This window comes from Nicotiana attenuata, unplaced genomic scaffold, assembly GCF_001879085.1.
Source record: "Nicotiana attenuata strain UT unplaced genomic scaffold, NIATTr2, whole genome shotgun sequence".
Lineage (NCBI taxonomy): Eukaryota > Viridiplantae > Streptophyta > Magnoliopsida > Solanales > Solanaceae > Nicotiana > Nicotiana attenuata.
This window is the reverse complement of record NW_017670978.1, coordinates 262,486-271,000: the sequence shown is the minus strand read 5'-3', so window position 1 is coordinate 271,000 and position 8,515 is coordinate 262,486.

Below are 8,515 nucleotides of genomic sequence, written 5' to 3'. Positions count from 1 at the left end.
AATTCGTTTCTCTTGTTTTATTTCTTTTCCCTTTTTCTCTTTTCAGCTTTCTTTTTAATTTCTTTAAACATAAATCTATATTAATTCCTAAAACTAAAGGAAAAAAAAAAGAAAAAAAAAAGAAAAACTAGTTAAACTCAAAAATGACAATTAGCACAATTAATTAAGACAAATTAACACAAAAACTACTCAAAAATCAAAACTAAAATTAAAAGTGCGAACTACACTATATTTGTGATTTTTCTATTTTATAAAATAATTGATTACTAAGTAACTCTTAAAATGCAAACCTAACTTCTAAATGCACATGCAACATATATATTTTTTGTATTTTTCCACTAATTAAAGTGCACACAAAAATACGAACAATTAACAAATATGCCACAAAAATCCACGAAGTTGCAAATAATAGAAAGAAATTATTTTGTTTTGAAACTGTAGGAGTAATTCATATAGGGCAAAAATCACGTGCTCACACCTGGCATAGTATACTGTGCACATATGCCATGTTCCTCATGGAACTTTGCAAATGGACCTGGACATTGTCCTAATTCATTATATTTTCCATAATATTCACCACCTCTATTTGACCTAATAATTTTCACCTTTTTATCTAATTCCCTTTCAACCTCATTAACAAACACTTTGAGAGCATCTGTTCCTTGAGATTTTTCTTTCAGCAAATAGATGTATCCATAATGTGAAACATCGATAAAAGTGATAAAATATTTTTCTCCACCAAAAGATGGACATCAAAGAGTCCACAAATATCGGTGTGTATAATTTCAAGAAGTTGTGTGCTTCTTGTGGCACCTTTCTTACTATGTTTGGTTTGCTTTCCCGTAATGGAATCCAAACATATAGTAAGATCTGTAAAATTTAGATTCGGAAAATCTCATTCTTTACTAATCTTTCTAACCTTTCTTTGGATATATGATCCAAACGTCTATGCCACAAGTAAGCAGAACTTTCATCTAGTGAACTATGTTTAATTCTGACATTATGTTGAACAGTAAGAAGGGATTCAAAAAAACCAATATCGAGTTTCAACTTATATAAACCATCACTTAAAACACCAGAACCATAAAAAATAGCAGTCTTATATAAATTGAAACATCCATTTCCAAACTTTAAATCAAATCCAGAAATATCAAGTCTTGAAAGAGAAATCAAATTCCTAGAAACTGAAGGCACATAAAGAGTCTGTAATAGATCAAGGTGACGTCCAATCTCCATGATCGAACGATAAGTCTCTATGCCTTCAATTGGAGCCTTCATACGATTTCCCATGAACAAGAAATCCTTATTTGAATTTGTAGTTTGGATCGTAAGGAATCCCTGCAACGTAGTAGATACATGAGTATACAAACTCTTCCTTATGCTTATCAAGTACGCGAAGCTGGCCGATCGGGGAATTTCTCTACAGCACATGCTTCACCTCTTCGCCCCCCATTTTTATAGGGGCACGATGATTCACCTTCGTCACCGAGGAACAAAAGGTTTGGTGGTGAAGATGGATGACAAGGCTAATCGCCGCTTTTGGAAAAACTTCTTCTATGTCCGAATGGAGCACGTGGTATCGAACCCCACGGGGTTTCCTGAGGCGTGGAATTTCCCCGTAGTTCTTCCTTTCCTTTTATTATATATTTTTTTAGAATGTTTGTTGGTCGTCTTCCTTCAGTGATTTCGTCTAGTTTTTTTTTGTTTTCGCAGCCGAGAGATTACCTCCTCCACAAGTTGCTAATATTCGCAAGTGGGTGAGCTCGATTCTGCCCCATACGATGGGGATTCGCGAATGGGTGCCTTTCCACGAGAGGTTTGGGCGCAAACCTTTCGCTGGTGAGTCGGCTAATTTCGGCCTTAGTTGCTTTGTTCTTTGATCCGTCTTTTTCTTTACCTTATATCTTCGTTTGGTTGAATTTCTCATTGGCAGGTCGGAGAGGAGCGAGAAGGGCGAGGGCTCCTGTCTTTGCTTTCCGTCAGCCGGCTTCTTATGCCCGGCCCGTACCAATGGTATCTATGGATAAGGGCGTCCAAAATCTGTCTATTCCGCGGACTGCGTCCGCATCCGAACCTGTTCGTTCGGAGGCTTCTCTTCGGTCCGACACTCTGGTTCCCACAGTCCGTCCGGCGGATGAACCTTCTCATGGCGGTGGCGAAGAGGCCCCATCTAAGAGGAGGAGATTAATGTCGAAGGGGGCATCTTTGATTGAAACGCCCTCGAGGGACGACCCTATTTCGTTCGGCGGTGTCTGAAGCCGGCGGTGATGCCAGCCTGGGTGTGGAGGCGATACCCATTTCGGGCATAGGAGAGATTGTCGTGGTAGGGGGACAGAGTTCGGATGCTGCCACGATTTTTCTGAGTGGTCCAATGATGTCTCGACAGGCCCGCACCTTCTCTTCGGCTAATGAGACGTTGAAGGGCGTAGTGGTAGATGATTATGAGTTTGATTCTGATATCGACCCTAAGGACATGAGGATGTTCGAGGAAGGTTTTACCAGGGTCGATGTGAGGACGGAAGGCCCTTCCCGTGTGCTCGAAATTCCGTCAAAATTTAACCTTTTGGAGGACATGGTGGACTTGGTGCCCTAATTTGACCTTCTGTGCTCGCCCGCCTAAAGCAGGTCTCTTCGGGAGATCAGTGATTCAGGGTTGTCACGCAATGTGGCTGGGATGGCCTTGAGGGTGAGTTTCCTTTTAATGGCCACAAAGTATCGCCGGTATCGCAACAGGTGCCGTGAGATGCACGCGCAGCTTAGGGTGGGCAATAATACTCAGTCCCTCAAGGAGGAGTTGGAGATCAAGGACGAGGATCTGGTGTGGTCTATCTGCAGATGTAGCGAGCTCGAGGGGCTGCTTAGGGCCAAAGACGAGGAGCTCGAGGTGGGCAAAGGGGTTGCGGCGGAATGCGAGGATCTTTAGGCGAAGGTGTTATCCTTGCGAGCCGAGCTTGAGCAGAATGCCACTAGAGTCGCCAATCTAAGTGCCAAATGGACGGAGAAGGTGGCTGAGCTAGAAAGGAAGGTGGCCGAGTTGGAGAGGGCAGAGGGAGTCCGGATGGTGGCTTTGGAGAGGGCAGTAGCGCTGGAAGACATTATCCGCGTCCTCAGGTCTAAGCGGGAAGCCAAGAGGGTGAAAACCACACTGAAGGAGGCAAGGCTCGAGGAGCGGATCGGTGAGCTCGAGCGGGATGCCTCGAACCTGGGAGACCAAGTTGCGGCTCTTGAGGCCGAGAGGGCGCAGCTGCTGGCTCAGGACCCCCCTCAAGAATCTACTTATGTTGTTGTCCCCTGCCATTTGTACGAGCTATGGGTCCATGCTGAGGCCCCACGAGATATATACAAGGGTTTGTGGGTGGCGGGGAGCGTTCCTAAGGCTGTTTTTGAAAATGCTCGGGTTAAGGCACGCGAGGCTCGTCTTGCCTGCGGTTATAACCCTGCGACATCGGAGGCCGGTGGGGGTGCTGAGATTGAAGATAGGCTTTCTTATGATAATGACAACGTTGGCGAGGACGGTGGTGGAGATGAGGCCGAGTGAAGTTGTTGTTGCTTTTTGCACTTAGCTCTTTTTTTTTGTTCTTTTGTTGTCGTTTGCTTTTTTTCTTTTTATGGGGCCCGCTTTTGGCCTTTTGTAAGACGTTATTGCGTATGTATATCTTCTGAATAAGATAGTTGGTTTGCCTTTGGTTGCATATCTCAGACTTTCTTTCTCATTCATTTTTTCTAAAAAAGATCTTCGGGTTTTCCCGTGATAAGTCCCTGATTTTTAGTCGGGAATTCGAATGAAGTCGAATCTAGCTTGCTGATTCGAGCGAGGTCAGATCTCATCTCGTAGTTAGAATGGGGTCGAAACTTACTTTGTTAGTTCGAGCGAGGTCGAACCTTACTTTGTTAGTTCGAGCGAGGCCGAACCTTACTTTGCTAGTTTGAGCGAGGTCGTACCTTACTTTGTTAGTTCGAGCGAGGTCGAACTTTACTTTGTTAGCTTGAATGAAAGTCGATTTTTTTGGTGATGGCCGGGGGCCGTAAGGGTATAAATTTGAGCGAGGTCGAGTTGTAACCCATTATGAGTTCGAGCGAGGTTGAACTTTGGCTTGTTGATTCGAATGAGGTCAAATTTTACTTTCGCTTGGCGATGGCCGGGGGCCGTAAGGGTATATCTTTGAGCGAGGTCGAGTTATAACCGGTTAGAAGTTCGAGTTTAGTTTTTGTTTTTAAACCAGGCATAACTCTGGTTTGGCGTATGGATTTATCCTTGGTTGGTTTGGCAGTTTTGGGGGTTTATCGACCGGTTTCGTAAGTCGACATTCGTAATGAAAGGGTGAAACTTCATCGAAATGGGAGATAGAGCTAAGACCATGTTTGGATCTAGAGGGAACTAGGGCATTGGCTAGAAAGTCCCCACAGACGGCGCCAAATTGTTCGACCAAAAAGCGCTAAGCCCTTTTTTGTTAAACCGTATTAATGAATGGACAAGGGGTAAATCCTAGCCGAAGATAATTAACTCTAGATTAATGAATAATAAGTGAGAAGAGTTGAGTAAGGTTAAGCTCATGAACTCGTGAAGATAATAGGAAAAAATCTAATGTATATGATGAGTTTACATTCATCCTTGACATCGTTAATCCACAATGTAAAATAAAGAATAAAGAAAGAATTCACCATTAATGACCACGGGGTATATCTTTATTTATTCCATAACGATGGCTACAGAAGATGAATAACAAAGTTCTGAACCTTCTCTCATCTTCGAGATGGATTCTTCTATTCCCATCCCCTGTTAGTGAAGAAGTCTGTCATTTGTGAGAATCCCTTTTTTTCGTTCTCTCACCTAGTATATGTAGGGAAATGACAACGAAAAACTAATAATAATAATACTGTAATAATATTATTCGTGAACGGATACACAGACTGGCTTGAGTCATGCTAGGCACTGTCCTAAGAAACTATTTCAGCAATGTGAAATGTTTCCCCAGGATTAAACAAGCCTATCTCTATTAGGGAGGATACAGGAATCAGCAAAATGGTAAATTACAAACCCAGCTATTTTAAAAGAGGGAACAAAACAAAGTAGACTATAAATGTTTTAAGGAGGAAGAAAAGGAACGAAAGAAGCAAAGTGTAGAATATATTGCTCCATGATGTCTACTTGTAGGCCTATTTATAGGTTAGGTCATGGCAAGTGTATGACACTTGTTTATAACTTTGCATGCAATTTGCCACATGGTTGAACACTTGACACTTGTTTATAACTTTCCATGCAAGTTGCCACATGGTTAAACACTTGTCCATTTTTTGGAAAATATTACAACAGTTCCCCCACATATTTTCAAAAAATTCATACAAAGAAGAGTAAGATTTGCTGGATTTGTATGGTCCAAATGCAATAGGTTTGGTGTCTTTTGGACTATGAACCAAACTTAGATCAATAAAGTTTAACTCACAGAATTATTGGTGAAATATAATATTTCTATGAACCAATAATTCTTATTGTAAGTCAGAGATTTTATCAATCACATTTCGACCCCCGGTAATTTTGCTGTTCAACGCGGTTTTGCGCCCAATAGGCCATGCGCGTGCCTGGTTATTCACGAGAGCTCTAGAGACTAGGCCAAAATCTCATAGGAGCGGCCCACTCCACTCTCATATAGGTGAATCCATCAAGTGTATACTGCTTTTAAGTACACCATCCATAAGGACTATGAATTTCATTAAGAGTTATAACTCAGCCTCTCAATTAGTAGCAGTTAAGCACTCTCTTTTAGTACTTCAGTGCTAATATCGACTTGTTATTACCCATATGAACCTACTTCATGGGATCTCCAATCACATAGGTTGGGTTACCATCTTTATTGACAACATGTCGGCCTTAACCCCATCTCTTTTGAGGTTTGAAGAATTAATTTTCTTCCCACGGGTTTAGTCAGAGGATCGGCCAAATTTATCTCTGACTTCACATAGTCAATGGAGATTATTCCATCTCTCAACAGCTGTTTTATGACATCATGTCTCAATTTCATGTGTCTACTTTTACAATTATAAGATTTATTCTTTGCAATAGCTATTGCCGCTTGACAATCACAATGCATAGTCACAGGAGGCAATACGTCCTTTTGTTAAAGGGATATTAGATAAGAAGTTTCTTAGTCACTCAGCCTCAGAGCCAGCTAACTCCAGAGCTACAAACTCTGATTCCATAGTTGATCTAGCAATGATCATCTGTTTAGCTGATTTTCACAATATTGCACCACCACCAAGGGTGAATACATAACCACTAGTGGATTTTGTCTCATCTGAATCAGAGATCCAGTTTGCATCACTGTACCCTTCTAAAGTAGAAGGAAATCCACTATATAGGATACCATAATTCATGGTTCCTCTCAAATATTTCATTAGTCTAGCTAATGCAGACCAATGCTCTCCGTTGGGACTATGAGTATATCTACTCAATCTACACATTACATAGGCTACATCAGGCCTTGTAAAATTCATTAAATGCATCAGACTCCCAATAATCTGAGCATATTTAGACTGAGCAACTGGGTCACCATTATTATTTTTCAACTGAGAGTTAGCATCAAAAGGAGTGCTCACAGATGTGACATTAAAATATTCAAACTTCTTAAGAAGTCTCTCAACATAATGTTCTTGTGACAATATTATTCCATCTTCACTCCTTATAACTTTAACTCCCAATATTGTATTTACTTCACCCAGATCTTTCATATCAAAATTAGAAGACAAAAATAATTTAGTACTTTGCACAATATTTAAACTTGTACCAAATATAAGCATGTCATCAACATATAGACATATTATCACATAATCATTGTCTACCACTTTAGTATAAACACATTTATCCACCTCAACTGAAGAAAACTCGTCTCTCAGTAAGACTTGTTCAAATTTCTCATATCACTGCTTAGGAGTTTGTTTAAGGCCATAAAGAGATTTAATTAATTTACAAACTTTATTTTCTTGTACAGGAATGACACAGCCTTCAGGTTGAACCATATAAATTTCTTCTTCTAAATCACCATTCAAAAAAGCAGTTTTGACATCCATTTGGTGGATAAAAAGCTTACGGATTGAAGCTAAGGCAATTAAAACTCGAATAGAAGAAATTCTAGTCACTGGTGCAAATGTATCAAAATAATCTATATTTTGTTTTTGAGAAAATCCTTTTGCTACTAACCGAGCTTTATATTTATCTAAAGATCCATCAGGATTAAATTTCTTTTTGAAAATCCATTTACAACCAATAGGTTTTGCACCAGGAGGTAAGTCAGTTAAAATCCATGTATTATTTTTCATAATGGAATCAATTTCAACTTTTATTGCCTCTTTCCAATATTTAGTATCTGAAGAAGATATAGCTTCAAAATAATTTGATGGTCCATTATCGACAAGAAAAGTTTGAAAATCATTTCCATATGAAAAATATTCTTTCCTAGGCCTTTTACTCCTTCTCAGTTCCTCATTAGAGGTAATTTCTTTATTTGTTTCAACAGGTTTATGAGAAATTTTATCAGATAATGGATAAATATATTCAAAGAACTCAGCATTCTTTGTCTCAATTATAGTATTGCAATCAAGCACATCACTTTTTAAAACAAGAAATCTATATGCAGCACTATGTTCTGCATATCCAATTAGCATGCAATCAGCAGTTTTAGAACCTATTTTTCTCTTTTTAGGTTCAGGCAAAAGAACTTTAGCAAGGCACCCCCACACTTTTAAATATTTTAAATTAGGTTTATAACCCTTCCACAATTCATAAGAAGTTTTGCCTGTTCTTCTATGCGGTATTCTATTTTGTAAGTGACATGCAAATAGAATATCTTCACCCCACAAATTATTAGGAGCATTAGAACTAACTAACATAGAGTTCATCATCTCTTTCAATGTTCTATTTTTCCTTTCAGCTACTCCATTTGACTCGGGTGAATAAGGCGGAGTTACTTCATGAATTATTCCATTCTTTTCACAAAAATCATTTAAAGTTAAATATTCTCCACCTCTATCTGATCTAATTCTCTTGATTTTTCTACTAAGTTGATTTTCAACCTCAGTTTTATAAGAAATAAAAGCATTAAATGTATCATCTTTATTTCTAAGCAAATACAACTTAGTATATCTAGAAAAATCATCAATAAAAGTTACATATATCTTTTACCATCTCTAGTCATACTCTGCTTCAAGTCGCCTAAATCAGTGTGAATTAAAGATAACAATTCAGTTTCTCTATTTACGGAAAAACAGGTCTTTCTAGCACTTTTAGCTTCAGCACATATTTCATACTTGTTAATATTATTTGAGTCTAAACCAGATATTAATCCTAGCGACTGCATTTTCTTTATATACGCGACATTAACATGTCCTAGTCTAGCATGCCATAAAGAAATTGACTTAACCATATAAGCAGAAGAAGATGCATTTTCATTGCTAGTAACAGAAATATTAAGCACAAATAAATCATAGTTACAATATCCATTGCCCACAAAAATATCATTTT